The sequence below is a fragment of the Myotis daubentonii genome, chromosome X (assembly GCF_963259705.1).
Source record: "Myotis daubentonii chromosome X, mMyoDau2.1, whole genome shotgun sequence".
Lineage (NCBI taxonomy): Eukaryota > Metazoa > Chordata > Mammalia > Chiroptera > Vespertilionidae > Myotis > Myotis daubentonii.
Genome location: NC_081861.1, coordinates 60,044,583 through 60,065,897, shown reverse-complemented (window position 1 = coordinate 60,065,897; position 21,315 = coordinate 60,044,583).

Here is a 21,315-nt window from a genome sequence, read left to right as displayed (position 1 = left end):
ACCAAAAAAATGAGTTTGCGTGTCACCTCTGACACACGTGTCATGGGTTCGTCATCACTGCACTAAAAGCTACAATATAGAGTATTTGCTCAGATAAATTAAAGAAGTCCTCCATAAGTGGAGTTAAATACCACCTTCACAGTGGATAGCACAATTTTGTTAAAATATAATTCTACTGAAACTATCTATGAATGAAATACAATCACAATGAAAATTCCAGATTTTATTTTTAAAACACAAGCTGTTTGTAACAATTTTATGGAAAAACAAATGAATTAAGACAAACATATCCATTTTCATTAAGAAGAACAAAATTTAAATATTTAAACTATTTTATTTCAAAATTTACTATAAAGCTTGAATAATCAAACAATGTAGTATTGGTGAAAAGATAGATGAGTAGATCAGTATAACTGAACATGGAATCCACAAACAGTCCCACATGTATGTGGTTAATTATTTCCACAAAGGGCCAAGTTAATTCAAAGAGTATTGAAAAACTTTTTTTTACTAAGGTAAAATCCTATATAATAAAAGGGTACTATGCAAATTGACCCTAACAGCAGAACAACTGGGAATGACTGGTCACTATGACACACACTGACCACCAGGGGGCAGATGCTCAATGCAGGAGCTGCCCCCTGGTGGTCAGTGCGCTCCCACAGGGTGAGCTCTGCTCAGCCACAAGCCAGGCTGATGGCTGCCAGTACAGCGGTGGTGGTGGGAGCCTCTCCCGCCTCCTCAGCAGCGCTAAGGATGTCTGACTGCAGCTTAGGCCTGCTCTCCACTGGCAAGTAGACATCCCCCAAGGGTTCCTGGGCTGCCAGAGGGATGTCTGAGTGCCAGCTTAGGTCTGATCCCCCAGGGGGTTGGCCTAAGCCAGCAGGTAGACATCCCCCGAGGGGTCCCAGACTGCGAGAGGGCACAGGCCAGGCTGAGGGACCCCCCTCCCCCCCAGCGCACAAATTTTTGTGCACCGGGCCTCTAGTTGTTATATAACATCATATGTTTCAGATACACAACATTATTTGACATCTGCATATACTATGAAGTGAATCACCACCAAAAGTGTAGTTACCATCCATTATCTTACAGTCGATTACCTTCATTTATTTTACTCACTGCCTAACCCCCTTCCCCTTTAGTAAACACCATAGATACATATTCTATGTATCTATGAGTTTGCTTTGCTTTATTTGTTTACAAGAGGCCTGATGCACAAAATTTATGCAAGGAGCTCGGCCCTCGCAGCCCCAGCTTCATCTGGAAGGTCATCTGTATGGTCATTATGCTGTTTAGTCTAATTAGCATATTAGCTCTTTATTATATAGTAACTAGAGGCCCAATTCATGAAATCCGTGCAAGGGTAGGCCCTCACAGCCCCAGCTGCCTTGGCCCTCACAACCCTGGCTTCATCCAGAAGGTCATCTTGATGGTTGTTCTGCTGTTCAGTCTAATTAGCATATTAGCTCTTTATTATATAGGATTTGTTTTGTTTGTTTTTTCTTAGATTCTACATATGAATAAAATCATATAAAATTTTCTTTGCTTCATCTGGCTTATTTAACTTATTATATTACTCTCAAGGTCCATCCAAATGGCAAGATTTTCTTCTTTTTTAATTGCTTACCCATTCATCCACCGATGAAAACTTAGGTTGTTTCCATATCTTGGCTATATCTTTTTGAATTAGTAGTCAGGTATTCTTTGAACAAATACCCAGAAGTGAAATAGGTGTATCATATGGTGGTTCTATTCTTAATTATTTGAGCAATTTTCATACTGTTTTCCATAGTGACTGTACCTATTTACATTCCCATCAACAGTGTATGAGGGTTCCCTTTTCTTCACATACTTTCCAGCACTTGTTGTTTCCTGTCTTTTGGCTAATAGCCATTATAATAGGTGAAAAGTGTTATTGTAATTTTGGTTTGCATTTCCTTAATAATGAGTGACATTGAACATCTTTTCATGTACCCTTTGGTCACCTGTATGTCTTCTTTGGAAAATGTCTATTCAGATCCTTTGCCCATTTTTTAATTGCTTTGTTTGTGTTTTGTTGTTGTTGAGTTGTATGAGTTCATTATATATTTTGAATAATTACCTCTGATTAGATATGTAATTTGCCTATATTTCCTTCTAGAAATTTTAGTTTTAAGTCTTACATTTATGTCTCTAATCCTTTTTGAGTTAATTTTTGTGTATGGTTTAATGAAAGAGGTCAACTTTCATTCTTTTGTATGTGGTTGTCCAGCTATCCAAGCACCATTTACGGAGAGACTGTCCTATTTCCATTGAATATTCTTGGCTCCTTTGTTATAAATGAACTGTCCATGTATGTGTGTTTGTGTTTATCTCTGGGCTCTCAATTCTGTTCCATTGACCTCTGTGTCTGTTTTCATGCCACTATCATACTGTTTTTATTACAATAGCTTTGTAGAGTACTTTGAAATAAAAAGAAAATAATACCACCAAACTTTCCCTATTTCTCAAGATTGCTTTGGCTATTTGGTGTCTTTTGTGGTTCCATATATATTTACAATTATTTGTAATAATTCTGTGGGAAATGTCAATGGAATTTTGATAGGAGTTGCATTTAATCAGTAGATTGCTTTGGGTAGTATGGACATTTTAACAGTATTAATTCTTCCAGTCCATAAGCACATTATACATTTCCATTCATTTGTGCTGTCTTCATTTCTTTCATCCATGTCTTATAGTCTTCAGTTTATAGATCTTTACTTTCCTAGCTAAATTTATTCTTGGGTATTTTTATATGATCATAAATGGGGTTATTTTCTTAATTTATCTTCCTGATAGTTTGGTAATTAGTGTATAGAGACACCATATGTTTCTATACATTGATTTCATATTCTGCAATTTTATTGCATTCATTTATTAGTTCTAACAGATTTTTTGTAGAGTCTTGAAGGTTTTCTATATATCACTTCATCTGCAAATAGTAACCGTTTTACTCCTTCCTTTATGATTTGAATGCCTTTTATTTCATTTTCATGCCTAATTGCCATGGCTAAAACTTTCAGTTACATGTTGAATAAAAGTGGGCATCCTTATCTTAGAGAAAAAATTTTCAGCTTTTCACTATTGACTATGATGTTAGCTGTGCATTTGTAATACATGGCTTTTATTATGCTGAGGTAAATTACCCCTATACCCACTTTGTTGAAAGTTATCAAATTGATTTTTAATTTTGTCAAATATTTTTCTGCATCTATTGATATGATCATAAATTTTTATCATTAATTTTGCTATTGTAGTGCAACATTTTAATTGATTTGTGGATGTTGAATCATCCTTGCATTCCTGGAATAAATCCCACTTTATCATGGTGCGTGACACTTTTAATGTATTGTTGAATTTGATTTGCTAATATTTTTGAGGATTACTGGGTCTATGTTCATCAGGAATACCGACCTGTAATTTTCCTTTTTTCTTTCTGTATCCTGTATGGTTTTAGAGTCAGGGCAATGCTGGCCTCATAAAATGAATTAGAAGTGTCTCCTCCTTTTCAATTTTTTTGTAAGAGTTTGAGAATGATAGGTATTAAATCTTCTTTTAATGTTTGGTAGAATTCGCTAGTGAAGCAATCTGGTCCTGGGCTTTTTTATTGTTGGGCGTTCTTTGATTACTGATTCAATCTCCTTTCTAGTTTTCTGTCTATTCAAGGTTCGTAGGGGTTTCTTTTGGTTCAGTCTTAGAAGATTGTCTGCTTGCAGAAATTTGTCCTTTTCTTCCATGTGTCCAGTTTATTGGTGTATAATTGTTCCTAGTATTTTGTTATGATCCTTTGCATTCCTGTGGTATCACTTTTAACTTCCCTTTCATTTCTGATTTTTTTATTTGGGCTCTCTTTCTTCTTTTCTGGGTCAGTATAGCTTAAGTTTTGTCACTTTTGTTTATCTTTTCTAAGAACCAGCTCTTAATTTTATTAGTCTTTTCTACTATTTCATTTACTTTCACTTTGATCTCCATTATTTCCATTCTTAACTAATTATGAGGTTTTTTTTTATTTTTCTTCTCTTTTCTAGTTCCTTTGGATGTAAAGTCAGATTGCTTATTTGAGATTTTATACATACAATGCAATATAACTCAGCCATTAAAAGAATCTTCTGACAACATGGATGGACCTAGAACAGCGGTTCTCAACCTGTGGGTCGCGACCCTTTCACAGGGTTCGCCTAAGACCATCAGAAAACACATATATAATTACATATTGTTTTTGTGATTAATCACTATGCTTTAATTATGTTCAATTTGTAACAATGAAATTGGGGGTCGCCACAACATGAGGAACTGTATTAAAGGGTCACGGCATTAGGAAGGTTGAGAACCACTGACCTAGAAGATATTATGTTAGGTGAAATGTCAGTCAGAGAAAAGCAAACATGGAATGATTTTACTTTATATGTGAAATCTAAAAAACAAAACAAAAAAATAAGCAAACAAAACATAACCATACTTATAGATACAGAGACAAGATAGATGATTGCCAGAGGGAAGAGGAGAGGGTGGCAAAATGGGTAAAGGAGATCCAGAAGTACAACTTCCAAGTCATAGAATAAGTTATGAAGATGTAATGTACAGCATGGGAAATATAGTCAATAATAGTAACTAGACTTGTTATGGTGATCATTTTGCAATGTACACAAATGTTGAATAACTATGTTGTATACTTGAAACTAATATAATATTGTATTTCAATTATACTTCAATAAAAAACTACATTATTCTCTGAACTATATCTTTGGAAATTAATCTGCTCAGCCATCCTTAGCACTTGTCTGTTGTTTCTCATAAACACCTGCCAACAAATTCTCATTTAAAAGCAATAATGGAAGGCTACAGAGTTCTAGAAAACAAAAAATGTGTTGAATATAGGAACAAAAATACCTCTTTCATATTTGAAAGAATTCCCATCAATGGCTCAGGGAAGCCAAGAGGGGCAGGTAGAGAGAAAAGGAGTGAATTAAGTTATCAATAAGATTTTGAAAATATAACTTTTCCTCTAAAATATAATCCCCCAAACCTGCTACTATATTCTGAGAAGCAGATAATAAAACAGAATGCAAAGCAGACTCTTATCTTACTACTGAATTGGTATGCAAAGCAGCTATTTGATGTGCTGTGGAGGAATGCATTCTTCATTTTATCATTATTACAGACTCATTCCATTCTTTCTCTTTCAATGAGCAACTGCAATAAGCCCGAAGATACAGTTCACTCTTCTATTAAGAGTCACTCCTAAATGCCTGCCTCAGAGCTATCATTTTTATGAACTCTAGATTTTCCTTCATCCTCTGAGCAGCTGCAACCCATATTTTTACTACTTGGAGAAAAAAGTAGGAAAAGGAAAAAGACCAATAACTCAATGAAGTATCAAAGGAAGCTAAGTCAGTGTTCTCAGTGGGGATCTGGGGTAGTGAGTTAAGTTTTTGTTTCCATTGAGAAGCTACAAGTCCACTTATAAGGGATTCATGATGTGGTCAGACCTGACTGGGTAGAGCTGGCTCACTTTGTGCATTCCACAGATGGTTGTAGCAGGCCAGAAAAATGACAAGGCAAAGCTTTGTCACAGGCTGAAATAAAAAGTAATAGCAGGAGAAAATGCTGAGCAACCCACCATCCTCATTTTGACTCCTTTTATGAAAGGTGTTTTTGACCAGTGCTGCAGACTGTCAATAGAAAAGCCTGTTCTTTTCTCCTATCTCTGTCAGACTCACACTAGAGGTAGAGTGCGGAAGCTGAAGAGGAAAAGAGAAATTTATTTTTTTTAACTTATTGACTTCACTAATGTAGAAAGCAGAGTTGTGCATAGCTAGCTATCTTTCAGACTGAACTACCACCAACTCAAAAACTGTCACAAAGTGACCTGGAGGAAAAGGCAAGATAGACGAGCTGAGAGAGTCCCTCAGCACCCTCCTCCCATAAGCAGGCACTGATTACTATGAACATTTCCATGAGCAGTGCAGGATTTTTTTCCTTTGCTCATGACCTTTAAAACTACCTGATAAGCTATTTGCATTGCCTACCCTGGAAGTTTCAATAGACAGAGAGAAGATGAACATTAACCTTAATGGCTAAATTACTGAGTATGACTCAAAAGGCCTTTTCCCTAGAGAGAAGTATGCATAGCACCCAAACATTCACTCCTTAACAAATGGACAGAAAGGCTCCCTTGTGATAAAAGCTGCAGAGTTTTCCAAACTTGGGTATTTTAAAAGTCAACATGTTACCTTTGGAGATGGAGATTTAAAAAAAAAAAAAAGTCAGTAATCTTGTTATATAATTAGAAGAAATTTTATTAAGGTGTTTTTTTTTTTAAAGAACCTGGTTACTCAAATGTTAGAATACAACCTGAAGACAGTTTTCAGAATAATGCTGAGAAGACTGATTAACATATGTATTTCCTATTCCATTAAAGGCAAAGAAAAAGCCCTGCATGAATAACGAAAGTCATCTTAGTGTTTCCAGCCATTCATTCATTTATGGAGTACCTACTCTGTGTTAAGCACTATACTATTTCCTGGGGGTGTGATAGTGAACAAAATTAGAAGTCTTTACCCTCTTTCATTGGACTCACGGTCTAGTGGTGGATGCAGACCTTAGTCAAGGAATCACGGAAATACAGAGAAAAAATGTTTAATTAAAATTGTTATGGTTCCAATGAATGAGAGTTTCAGGGTGCTATGCTTGCACTCGGGTGTTAACTTTGGAGAAAATGACAGCTTAAAAATAGTTCTCCAAAGATATAGGACACTAATGCCTCTATGAACAGCATATAATCATATGAGTGTGGAAGACTTGGCCTCTGGCCTCATAGCCTAGATTAACATTTTCTCACTTATTTCTTTATTCACTCCACAATAATTTATTGAGTTTTTACTGTGTGCCAGAAACTGTGTGAGACCCTGGGTATACAAAGAGAAGACAAAGTTCCTGCCATCAAGGAACTCACAGTTCACTGGGGAAGACAGACACAAATAATTACAATACAGCACAGTAATTGCCCTACTAGAGAGAAGTACAAAGTGTTATGAGATTTCAGAAGAAAAAAAAGCTGCTTTTCTAATACTTTCTAGAGCCTGATCCATCAGCAAAATCCTCACTACACAGAACCATCAGAAAAACACTGGTAGATCATTTGTCGTGTTGCTTGGCATTCCAGTGGCAGTCAGAGGCTCCCATCCAGGAAAGGTGGGCAGACAGTTGAAAAGGAAGCAGTAGCATTAACACACATAGTACACCATTCTAAACTCAGTATGCAAGTGAGTTTACTGCCTGGCAACTTGTCATTGACACCTCACTGCAGAGAGAGAAACAAGCCCCCCACCCTACCACTAGGCAATTGCTAAGAGTAGATTTGTGTCTTTGAAGAAATTCTCTAACACATCTGTCTCAAGTGCACTTACCTGCCAGCAGAGCCCTTCGTAGCCTTTTCCATTGTTTTTCCCTTAAGATATAGTTAGAGACATAATTTGTATCAAGCAGCTGATGGAGGTATTGCCTCAATTCAGTCTAACCTTCATCAAAATACTTAACTCTTTCTAGGGAGATGCAAGTTTGTACAGGCAAGCATTTTTAGAAATAAATAAGTAAATACCACATAATGCGTGTATTCTATAACTCTCTTTTTCAATCATCAATTATGAGAGGAAATGTAATTCAAATAACAATCAGCTATTCAATTGACCATAGTTCCTATTGCAATAAGTAAGCAGTTCTAATAAAATGCCACTTGGTCCTTTAACTCTTTCAGGTCACACCTGCACAATATGTTAAAGCTCCAAACTGTCCTAGAAGTCAGAAGGAATAAACAAAACTTCTAGTATCTTTGAAAGGCAGCTCAAGTCTGTCTTGCTAAAATGTAAATGGCCAAGAGTTTCTAATGCTAAAGCTACTCGCAATAGAAATAGAATCATTTGGGAGAAATGGCATTAATGTCTTCAGGACAATTACTAAAGAGAATATGCACTGTATCTAGTTACAATACACACTTTTTCACCAGAACATGGTGTACATTGAGATTTACATGAATAAATGGGTCATTGCACATGACCATTATATGCCACACCTGTGTAAGTCACATAAACAGTACAGGTGTTCTGCATATATTCATTTCAAAGATATCTCTTCACTACAAACCACATCTAGTGCTGACTGAGGTTTCCTTAACGGTCATCCATTTTTTTTCTCTACTCCATTTGCAAGATTAAATAGACCTATTTCAGCATGGTAAAAATAACCAAAATATCCCATTACTGCTTTTTTGCAAAGGTCACTCTCCTGCGTTGAGCTAGGGTTATTTTTAATCACAGGTTATATATCTTAAAGGCAAGGCCTTTATTGAAACTTTCAGTTCATTTTTAAAAGTCTCCAGACACATTGAATAAATCACAGCTCAGAAGTAAAATGTAGCAATGGGCTCTCTACCTTCTTACATTCAAGGCCCTAGGGAGCCAGTTTCCAACTATCCCTACCTCCAATGCAAATTAGCTCATCATCCAGACAAGATCAAGATGATAGTGCTCATCTCAGCATACACAGACTAGGAAATTTCAACCCATTGTTGGCCATAGCACTGGTTTTCAATAAGCTATAGAACAAAAGGAATTGAACTTTATGTGTCACCGAAAATCTCCTGGAAGCCTTTCAGGAAGAGAAGCAGAGACATAATGTCCTGGCTGAAGAACAGGGTAGAAGCTGAAATCTATGTTTCTTTAAATGCATAACTTCTATTTGTCACTAGAAATGCCTCACTTTAAATTTATCTCAGCTCTTGTTAAAATGTCTCTGTCACAGAAATATCTGGATTTCTTTGGTAACTGAAACTAAGGAAGTCTCATGGATAAATTTCATATTTGTTGAGTTTGCAAAAGTAATATATAAAGAGATATTTATGGATTTTGTCCTCAGGACCTATCCTTTTGATTTATGACATTGTTTATACTATTGTTTAAGGTTACAGCTTTGTAATATACCTGGAAATCATATACAAATAGGACAAATTTTTAATCAGGTTAAATATTCAGAAGATAAAGTGTCTGCCAGCATTTTCATTTGTTTTAGTCTGAATGCCAAATAACAAATAGCTTTCTCCAGATCTCAAAATCCAGCATAATGAATCAACTTCTCCATGTGCTATAATATTTTATATTTAATATGTTAATATAAATTTGTTGCATTATTTCAAAAAATAGATTGGAATGGCCGTTATAAGAAGATGCATGAGCTTACATTCTCCATAATGCAGTAGCACCCAAATATTGTCTTTTATTCTAATAATCTGAATTTATTTTTATTTATATATATATTTTTTATGGAATTTATTGAGGTGACATTGGTTAATAAAATTATATAGGTTTCAATACAGTTATTGAATGTGTACAATACAGAATGTGTACAATGTATTGTGTGTTCACCACCCCAAGTCAAGTCTCCTTCCATCACCATTTATTCCCTCTTTACCCTCTTCTACCTCTACCTTAACCGATTCTCCATCTGGTAATCACCATATTATTGTCTGTATCTATGTTTTGTTTTTATTCTTCACTTAATCCCTTCATTTTTTTACACCCAGCCCCCCAACACCCTCCCTTCTGACAGCTGTCAGTCCCAAGCATCATCTTAGCCATCATCAACAGAGTTCTGAGAAATGAAGTAAATTGTCACTCGGCAGTTACAAATATACTTGGCCTACCCGTAGAATGTTCTACATGGATTTCAACACAGTTTACGATTGTCAACCTCTGTTAAGGGTCTAAGTAATTTTTTTTTCTATCTCAAGGGAGGGGAAATAAAAGTTAGCTTGTAACAAGTAAAGTTTTACAAAGATGAGCTTCCATTATGCACTTTTACCATTATTAATTCAGGAACCACATCTGGACTATTCTTTGAACAGTCATCTAGTGGCAGATGTCCCCTCTGCACCTAGAGTTATCAGAAACTATAAAAAATTTCCAAATGTTTGTGTGTTTGTTTTATTTTACATTCTATGAAACAGTAGTCATCATTCAGAAAGTATAAAAAGAATGTCCCTCCCTCAGCTCAATTTATTCTCAATTATTAAATTAATTATTAATAGAAAAGAAGAAAATCTCATTGCTCTTTTCCACACCATAGACATATAGAAAAAAATTATGGATTAAATAATAAAGTCCCTTTAAAGGACCTGACTAAAATTGTTTGATTTTTCCAGAACACTATACCTTCTTACTTTAGCTACATATAACAATGTAAATACCTATGGTATTTGATGATAGTGGCTGTCCTTCTCATAGACGATGAAAAACAAAACTCTTGTCCAAATATGCATGATTAATTCACTGAATTGGAGATTTTATACTTCTGGATAGCTTCATAAATAATTATTCTAGTGAGTTGGTAAATACAAAAACTAGACAATCTTCAGCTTTCCTTTGGAGCCATAAATTTAGTCCAAGAAAATAACACATAAATCACTGCTTGGAAATGTATAGCATACCCCTTCTAAAAATGAAGTGTTACTAAGTACATATACTGCCATGCACCACATCAGATTATCAAATGATTTCTCAACAGAAACACAACAGGGCAGAAAAGAATGGACAGAAATTTACAAAGTGATGCAAAGCAAAGGACTGAATCCTAGAATACTCTATCCAGCAAGGCTATCATTCAAAATTGAAGGGGAAATAAGAAGCTTCACAGACAAAAAAGGCTAAGGGAGTTTATCACCACCAAGCCAGCAATGCCAGAAATGCTAAAGGGACTGGTGTAAAAAGAACTAAAAAGCCCAGAAAGAAAACAGCCACAAAAAAAAAAATAGAAATGGCTACAAACAAGTACCTTTCAATAATAACTTTAAACGTAAATGGACTAAATGGTCCTATCAAAAGACATCGAGTGGCTGAATGGATAAAAAAAACATGACCCATATATTTGCTGTGTACAAGAGACCCATCTCATTAGAAGGGACTCACACAGACTGAAAGTGAAGGGATGGAAAAATATCTTTCAGGCAAATGGAAATGAAAAAAAAGCTGGAGTAGCAATACTTACATCAGATAAAATAGACCTCAAAGTGAAGGCCATAACAAGAGATAAGAAAGGCCACTTCATAATACTAAAGGGATCAATAAAACAAGAGGATATAACCCTGATAAACATATACGCACCCAATGCAGGAGCACCCACATATATACGAAAACTCCTGGAAGATATCAGGGGAGAGATCGACAACAATACAATCATAGTAGGGGACCTTAATACACCACTGACATCACTGGATAAATCCGCTAGACAAAAATTCAGGAAAGAAACAGCAATCCTAAATGACTCACTAGATCAGATGGACTGAATTGACATCTTCAGAACAATTAACTCCAAAGCCACAAAATACACGTTCTTCTCAAGTGCTCATGGGACATCTTAAAAAATAGACCACATATTGGGTCACAAACAAAGTCTCCCCAATTTCAAGAAGATTGAAATCATACCAAGCATCTTCTCAGACCACAAGGGCATAATATTAGAAATAAACTACAATAAAAACAACTCAAAATACTCAAACACTTGGAAGCTGAATAGCACGTTATTAAATATTGATTGGGTTACCAATGAGATCAAAGAAGAAATTAAAAACATCCTGGAAACTAATGACAATGAAAGCACAACAATCCAAAACCTTTGGGACGCAATGAAAGCAGTCCTGAGAGGGAAGTTTATAGCTCTACAGGCCTATCTCAACAAACAAGAAAAAATGGTAGTAAATCATCTAACTCTACAACTCAAAGAATTAGAAAGAGAGCAACAAGAAAACCCCAGAGTGAGCAGAAGGAAGGAGATAATAAAGATTAGAGAAGAAATAAATGACATAGAGACCAAAAAAACAATACAGAAAATCAATGAAACCAAGAGCTGGTTCTTTGAAAGGATAAACAAGATTGACAAACCTCTAGCCAGGCTCACCAAGAAGCAAAGAGAAAGGACCCAAATAAACAAAATCAGAAACGATAGAGGCGAAATAACAACAGATCCCACAGAAATACAAATGATTGTTAAAAAATACTATGGACAACTCTACTCCAACAAACTAGACAACCTGGAGGAAATGGACATATTCCCAGAAAAATACAACATTCCAAAACTTAATCAGGAAGAATCTAAAAATCTCAATAGGCCAATAACTATGGAAGAAATTGAAGCAGTCATCAAAAAGCTTCCAGCAAACAAAAGCCCAGGATCAGACGGCTTCACAGGGGAGTTTTACCAAACATTTAAGGAAGAACTAAAACCTATCCTCCTCAGACTACTACAAAAAATCCAAGAGGAAGGAACACTTCCAAGCTCATTCTATGAAGCCAGCATCACCCTAATAGCAAAACCAGGTAAAGACAACACAATGAAAGAGAATTACAGGCCAATATCCCTCATGAACATAGATGCCAAAAATCCTCAACAAAATCTTAGGAAATCGGATCCAGCAGTACATCAGAAAGATCATACACCACGACCAAGTAGGATTTATCCCAGGGATGCAAGGATGGTACAATATCAGCAAATCAATAAACGTGATACATCACATAAACAAATTGAAAGAAAAAAACCACATGGTCATATCAATTGATGCAGAAAAAGCGCTTGACAAAATTCAACACCCATTTTTGATAAAAACTCTCAGCAAGGTGGGAGTAGAAGGATCATACCTCAACATAATAAAAGCCATATATGACAAACCCACAGCTAACATCATACTCAATGGACAAAAACTAACACCATTCCCCCTAAGAACAGGAACAAGACAGGGATGCCCACTCTCACCACTCCAGTTCGACATAGTACTGGAAGTATTAACCATTGCAATTAGACAAGAAGAAGAAATAAAAGGCATCCAAATTGTAAAAGAAGAAGTAAAACTGTCCTTATTTGCAGATGACATGATATTATACTTAAAAAACCCTAAAGACTCCATCAATAAACTATTAGACTTAATAAAAGAATTCGGCAATTTAGCAGGATACAAAATTAACGCCAAGAAATCTATGGCATTTCTATACACCAATAATGAATGTGCAGAAAGAGAGACTAAAAAAGCAATCCCATTTACCATCGCACCAAAAAAATTAAGCTACCTAGGAATAAACTTAAGTAAAGAGGTAAAAGACCTCTTCTCAGAAAACTGCAGGATGTTGAAAAAAGAGATAGAGGAAGACATAAAGAGATGGAAGAACATACCATGTTCTTGGATTGGTAGAATCAACATCATTAAAATGTCCATACTGCCCAAGGCAATCTATAAATTCAACGCACTTCCCATTAAAATACCAATGGCATATTTCACAGACCTAGAATGTACTCTCCAAAAATTCATCTGGAATAAAAAACGACCCCGAATAGCTGCAGCGATCTTGAGAAAGAACAAAGTAGGTGGGATCTCAATACCAGATATCAAGCTGTATTAAAAAGCCACTGTTCTCAAAACTGCCTGGTACTGGCACAAGAACAGACATATAGATCAATGGAATAGATTAGAGAGCCCAGAAATCAGCCCCAATCAATACACTCAATTAATATTTGACAAAGGAGGCAAGACCATACAATAGAGTCAAGATAGTCTCTTCAATAAATGGTGTTGGGAAAATTGGACAGATACATGCAAGAAAATGAAACTAGACCACCAACTTACACCATACACAAAAATAAACTCAAAATGGATAAAGGACTTAAATATACAACGGGAAACCATACAAATACTAGAAGAATCCAAAGGCAACAAAATCTCAGACATATGCCGAAGCAATTTCTTCACCGATACAACTCCTAGGGCATTGGAAACTAAAGAGAAAATAAACAAATGGGACTACATCAAAATAAAAAGCTTCTGCACAGCAAAAGAAACCATCAAGAAAACCCACTGTGTGGGAAAACATATTTGCCAATGTCATATCTGATAAGGGCCTAATCTCCAAAATTTATAGGGAACTCATACAACTTAACAAAAGGAAGATAAACAATCCAATCAAAAAATGGGCAAAGGATCTAAATAGACACCTTTCAAAAGAGAAAGCCAAGAGACATATGAAAACATGCTCAAAGTCACTAATCATCTGAGAGATGCAAGTCAAAACAACAATGAGGTACCATCTCACACCTGTCAGACTGGCTATCATCAACAAATCAACAAACGACAAGTGCTGGAGAGGATGTGGAGGAAAAGGAACACTTGTGCTCGGCTGTTGGGAATGCAGACTTGTGCAGCCACTATGGAAGACAGTATGGAGTTTCCTCAAAAAACTACAAATGGAACTCCCATTTGACCCTGTGATTCCACTTCTAGGAATATATCCCAGGAAACCAGAAACACCAATCAGAAAGGATATATGCACCCCTATGTTCATAGCGGCACAATTCACCACAGATAAGATCTGGAAACAGCCTAAGTGCCCATCTGTAGATGAATGGATTAGAAAACTGTGGTGCATCTACACGATGGAATACTATATTGCTATAAAAAAGAAGGAACTCTTACCATTTGCAACAGCATGGATGGAACTGGAGGGCATTATGCTACGTGAAATAAGCTAGTCAATAAAGGAAAAATGCCACATGATGTCACTCATTTCTGGATAATAAAGTCCATTATAAACTTATGAACAAAAATAGATACAGAGGCAGAGCTGCCTCGAACAGACTGTCAAACTACAGCAGGAAGGCCGTGGAGGGTGGGAGGGCAGGAGGGGGGTGGGTAAGAGATCAACGAAAGGACTTGTATGCATGCATATAAGCATAACCAATGGACATAAGACACTGGGGGGTAGGGGAGGCCAGGGGATTGTCAAGGGCGGGGGGGGGGAATAGGAGATATATGTAATACTCTTTGTAATACTTTAAGCAATAAAAAAAAATTTAAAAAATTAAAATCTTTAAAATATATATATATAAGGAACTATTTATTTGGTGATAAAACATGTTTGCAAATGTTTTGTCACCCCTCCAAATAAGAGATAGCCCTGGCCTGTGTGCAGAGTGGTTAGATTGTCAGCCTGCTCACAGAAGTGTCATGTGTTTGGTTCAGTCAAGGGCATGTGCCTAGGTTGCAGATTCAATTCCTGGCCCCAGTCACCACAGTCAGGGAAGGTTCAGAAGGAAACCAATTGATGTGTCTTTCTCTTCTCTCTCTCTCTCTCTCTCTCTCTCTCTCTCTCCTTACCATCTACTTCCTCTAAAATCAATGAAAAAATATCCTAGGTAGAGGATTAATAACAAACAAACAGATGGAGTCTAAGTTCCCTTACTTGAACCTGAGTGGGTTTTGTAGCTGCCTCAACAAATGTAATAGAGCAGAGGTGACTTCTGAGGATAGGCTTCTACTGCTTTCTCTTGGGACACTCATTCTGAAATCCTTTAGCCATCATGTAAGAAACCCAGCTACACTTAGAGCATCACGTGGAGAGTCTACACAGAAATAGATAAAGATGTCTGGGACACTTCAGCTGTTCTAAACTCCAGCTGTTTGAGTCTTCCAAGTATAGCACAGTACATAGAGTGTAGAAGTCTTTGAGATAACCCCAACTCCAACCACCATCTGGCTATAGTCGCATGTCTAATGCAACCAAAGACCTGACAAAAATGACCTAGTTAAGTCCAGTCAACCCTCATATTTATGAGCAAAATATATGATTGTTATGGTTTTTAAGACACTGTTTTGGGGATGACTTGTTACATAGCCAGAATAATACCTTATACTTCTTTGATGTCCCCAATGGTGCTTAGTATAATCTGAGTACTTATAGGTATGTAATAGTTTGATTGAACACTAAACAAACATTAATAATTTTGCAGTAGATAAAATTTTAGCTAAATATTTAAAATAATTTAATCCAAATTCAAAATAATTAACTCCTTTTAAACCACTTTTTATCATCATCTACTAAATGCATTCAAAATCTTCAGACTTCAGTGGATTCTCAGAGGATATACCTGTTTATATTATAAATCAAGAACAATACGGGGTTGAGTGTCCTGGAATCTCACCCAACTTGACCCTTCACTGAGTACATGGGAATATTCATGTGGCATGATAAAGAATGATATACATCAAAATATTCTATCATCAAAAATTTTGTCTCAAATTCCCAAATAATGGAAAATACAGTATCCACCTTTCTCACAAAGATGTCATAATTGCCACTGCTAAATTTGCTCTTCCTTCCTGAAACCATTCTAGATTAAGTTCCCATCATTTCTAGCTTACATACTCAAATTCTCTTAAATAATCTGTTTTCTTTGCCCCCCATATTATATTCTCAATACAATGGATAGTTGTTTTTGAAACGTAAATCATATTACCCCATGCTTACAGTGCTTCAATGTCTTCTCTTTGCATTTAGGATAAAATATATATATTGATGTTAACCAGGACCTACACAGTCCTATGTGATCTGGTCTTTGCCTATGTCTTTAGCTCTTTTACAAAACCTCAACCCACTTGGCCCAGTCACCGTGGGCTCCTTTCATGTCCTAGATCATGACAAGCCTTTTCATCTAATATACTTTTACACATGCTGTTTTCTCTGCCTGGATACCCATAGCCCAGTCCTTCTTCTTTTATAACAGACTCCTTTGTAGTAGATCTCAGCTGAAATCATTTCCCCAGAACAGCTTTTCCTGGTCAACCTAAAGTGGTGTTCCAATCCCCAACATTACTCTTTTACGGAGCCTGTTCATTTGTCCTTTATGGTGATTATCACAATTTATAATTATGCATTTATTTGTGAACCAATTTTTAAATATATTTCTCCCTTATTAGATTATAAACACCTCTAAAGCAGAGATAGTATCTAGTATTGTCTGCTATACATTTGACATGGATAATGTATTTAAAATAAATACATGAATTGCCACTGATACATTTTGAAATTCTACAATACTAATTATTAAATGGTTGACAATGAAAGTGGATCATGATTTAGACAGCATATCTAACCCAGAACCTTTTTATCTGGCAACTATAGTGAAAAAATAACCAGAAAAGGCCAGAACACAAAAGAGAATACTCCAGGATACTATGAGGTGGTGGGGGTAGGGGAATTGCCCATCAATTCACAATTCATATAGTATACTTATCTCTAAAACATAACTGCTTCTTTAAAGCTTGGCTTCCAGGGGCACCTTTACCTACTGTAATGGATAAATTTAAGGACTTAGGGATGCCCAGATAGCTGATTAAACATTATTTCTGGGTTTATCTGTGAGAGTGTTTCTGGAAGAGATTAGTATTTGATTCAGTAGACTGAGTGAAGAGATCTGTCCTCACCAATGTGGGTGGGCATCATTCAATCCTTTGAGGGCCCAAATGGAACAAAAAGGCATAGGGAGGATGAATTTTCATTCTTTTTTCTTGAGATTGGACATCCTGCCTTCATACATTGGAGCTCCTCCTTCTTGTGGACTTTGCCTTTGGAGTAGGAGTTACACTACTGACTCAGACTGAATTATAACACGGGGTTTTCTGGTTCTCTAGCTTGTAGATGTCAGACTTCTTTCTTTTTTAAATGGTTTTTTTTTAAATCCTCATTGGAGGATATTTTTTCCATTGATTTTTAGAGAAAGTGAAAGGGAGGGGAGAGAGAGAGAGAAAGAGAGAGGGAGAGAGAGAAACATTGATGTGAGAGACACATGGACTGGTTGCCTCCTGCATATGCTCTGACTAGGGCCAGGGATCAAACCTGCAACTGAAATACATGCCCTTTCCCAGGAATTGAACCTGAGACCTTTAGTCCGTGGGCCAATGCTCTAACCACTGTGGGCCAGGGCAGCAGACTGTGGGACTTTTTAGCCACATATGCCAATTCCTATAATACATTTTTCTCTCTCTTCCTCTCATTATACATATTAGTTCTTCTCTAGATAACTAATACAGCTAGTTCTTGTTTCTTCACTTTTATACTATGAAATTGACTTGTCTTTTTTCCTGTATTCATAACAATCAAAATGACCTAGGGAAGTATAGTTTTGTTGATAGTGAAAAATAAAAGCCTTGGATAGATTTAAGACCAAAAATCAGGCAAATAGCTATATATTAATTTGGCCCTTATTTTATGATTCTTTATATTATCATTTTTTTTCCTTCTGAAGTCAGGTCTTTCTTACACACTGGGGCCTCTTTTCCTTTACCTTACTAATTTTACCTAACCCAGTGCCTTATATATAAAATAGCACACAAAAGATATTTAAGTAAAAATGTTGATAATTAATTCATAATTTTCATCATCATCATCATCTTCATCTTCATCTTCATCACAAAATTTTTACAACTCTCTAGGCTTTGCCTGCCTTATTTTTTCTCCCTTGTACTTGGAACATTATTTAAATTTTACTATTCCATCAGTGTCACAGGATAGACATCTCATTGATACCTAAAACATAGTAACTAATTGCCTTTATTTGGATAGAAATCTATCTCATGGGATAAAAGGGCTTTCTCTTGGCTCTGCAAATTATGATTCTCTAACTTTCAATATATAATTAGCCTTAGGAAGAACTTAAAGGGCCAAATAAGATATATCAGTGTAAAACCAAAGCTAATAGATGAAAAGTCCACCCCAAAATTCTCATGTATTTCACTACCATCTTTCTTTTAGAATAGCTTTGGTGTGAGATATAACCTAGAACTTAAATATTCTCTCCCTTTTGTCTCACTTGAAGTCCTAAAACCAAAATGCAGCAGATCCAGTTTTAGTAAATAAAGGTTTTATTATGTAGATCTAGAGCATTTATTTTTAAGGAAAGAGGGTTGTTTTTTTTTTATTAAAACATCATGGTGATAACTGAGTTAAGGGTAAGAATTTTTTAAAGCATAAAAATTTAATTTGCCCCCAACTTTAGAAAGCAAGATAAGGAAAGGTTTCTAAATGAGCCTATTGTAGAGAAGCACATTAATCAAGATATAAATATTGAGGTGAAGTTACCTAAATTTTGTCTCCTTGTTAGGACTATAAGCTCTTTATAAGTTCTGTGCTTTACACATATCTGTTTTAACCAGTCTATAAAAATGTTCATAATACTTTGCCTCAAATATACTAAGCGCTTAATATTCATTACATATTTCTACATCTCTCTCCAGCAACCACTTCATCCTGATGCATAACTGGACTTCCCAGGGGATCAAAAGGTCTGCAGTCAAATGGAGCTTATAAGAAAGAGCCAGCCGTAACATTCTAACAAATGGATAAAACTCCATTTGTGTTCATGGACACTTGTTTGTGTAGTAAAACAAGATGGAGCTTATTGTGAAATGCACAAGTCCTCCAAGCAGAAATTCAAATCTGTCTGTGAAAAACTCATATAATCAAGATGCAATTTTGAAACCCATAATTACGATGCAAAAGACAACTACATAACCCAATTCAGGATACCAACTCTCATCATGTTCTTGATTAATTTTTCTTCTAACCAAACATTGATTCAGCTAATATTTACCAGGCATTTCTCTATATGCAAGGTACAATGTTCAGTTAGGGAGAGGTAATATAGATTACAAAATATATAAAATGTAACTTATGGTCTTAGAAAATGTATAGTCTAATTGAGAAGGTAGAACACATACAGAAATAACTATAATACAAAGTAAGAAGCAATTAGAACCATAAAAATGCTTTAGATAAAAATTCTAGCTAAGTTGAGCATTGTAAAGATATGTGAGATAAGGAAGACTCCCTAAAGAAGGTGGTAGTTGAATTGGAACTACAATGATAAGTAGGTAGGTCCTGAATATCTAGAGATGAGAAAGAGTATTTTTATCACATACCACATTTCACTGTGGTGGACATATAATGAGCATTGTGTCTGTTACCTATTGCTCTTATAACAATTTATATAAATTTAGTGGTTTAAAACAACACAAATTTATTATCATACAGTTTTGGAGGTCAGAAGTCTGAGTAAGTCTCACTGGGCTAAAATAAAGGTATCAATAGGCCTGTCTTCCTTCTGGAGGGTCTAGGAGAGCTGTTTCCTTTCCTTTTCCAGCTTCTAGAGGTGGCCTGCACTCCAAACTTCTGTCCTCATATCACTTAGTTCTCACTCTGATCTGGCGCCCTCTTAAAATCATTCTTGTGATTAGCTCTGGGTGGAATCCAAAATAATCTCCCTTTCTCAAGACCCTTAATTTATGCCCTGCTGGTGTAGCTCAGTGATTGAGCATTGACCTATGAACCAGGAAGTCATGGTTTGATCCCAGGTCAGTGTACATGTGGAAGGCATGCAGGAGACAGCAGATCAATTATTCTTTCTTATTATCTCTCTCTTCCTCTCTCTCTCCCTCTCTCTTTCCCTCTTCCCCTCTGAAATCCATTTTTAAAAATATCCTTAATTTAATCACATCTGCAAAGTTCCTTTGTCCATATAGGGTAAAATATTCACACTCTCCTGGGATTAGGATATGGACATCCTTGGGAGGCCATTATTCAGCCTACCCCAAGTACTTAATTCAGTATTTGTTTATTGATTTACTTGCCTTTATTAAACACTTCACATTACTGCCACAAATTTAAGAGTTTGGGTGTTTTATGTTTATTGATGTATAATTAACAAAATATTTAAAGTATCAATATTATGATTATACTAGTGGCCCAGTGCACGAATCCATGCATGGGGGTTCCCTCAGCCCAGCCTGCACCTGCTCCAATCGGGGATCCCTTGGGGGATGTCCAACTGCCAGTTTAGACCCAATCCCTGTCAGACATCCCTCTCGCAATCCTGGACTGCTGGCTCCTAACTGCTCACCTGCCTACCTGCCTGATCACCCCTAATCACTCTGTCTTCTGGTCTGCTTGCCCCCAACTGCCCCCCCACCAGCCTTCTTGCCCCCACTGCCCCACCTTGCCAGCCTGATTGCCCCAAACTGCCCCCCTGCCAGCCTTCTCACCCCCAACTGCCCCACCTTGCCTGCAGTTGGACATCCCTCTTGCAATCTGGGACTGCTGGCTCCTAACCTTTCACCTGCCTGCCTGCCTGATCACCCCTAACTGCCTCTGCCTCTGCCTGCCTGATTGCCCCTAACCCCTCCGCCTGCCTGCCTGATCGCCCCTAACTGCCTCTGCCTGCCTGCCTGATCACCCCTAACTGACCTCCCCTGCTGGCCTGATCTCACCCCCAATTGCCCTCCTCTGACAGATTGATTGCCCCTAACAGCCTCTGCCTTGGCCCCCACCAACATGGCTTTGTCTAGAAAGAAGTTGGAAGTCCAGAAGATGGCGGGTGACCCAGTCTATTTAGCATATTACCCTTTCAGTAGTATAGATAGATTATACAGGA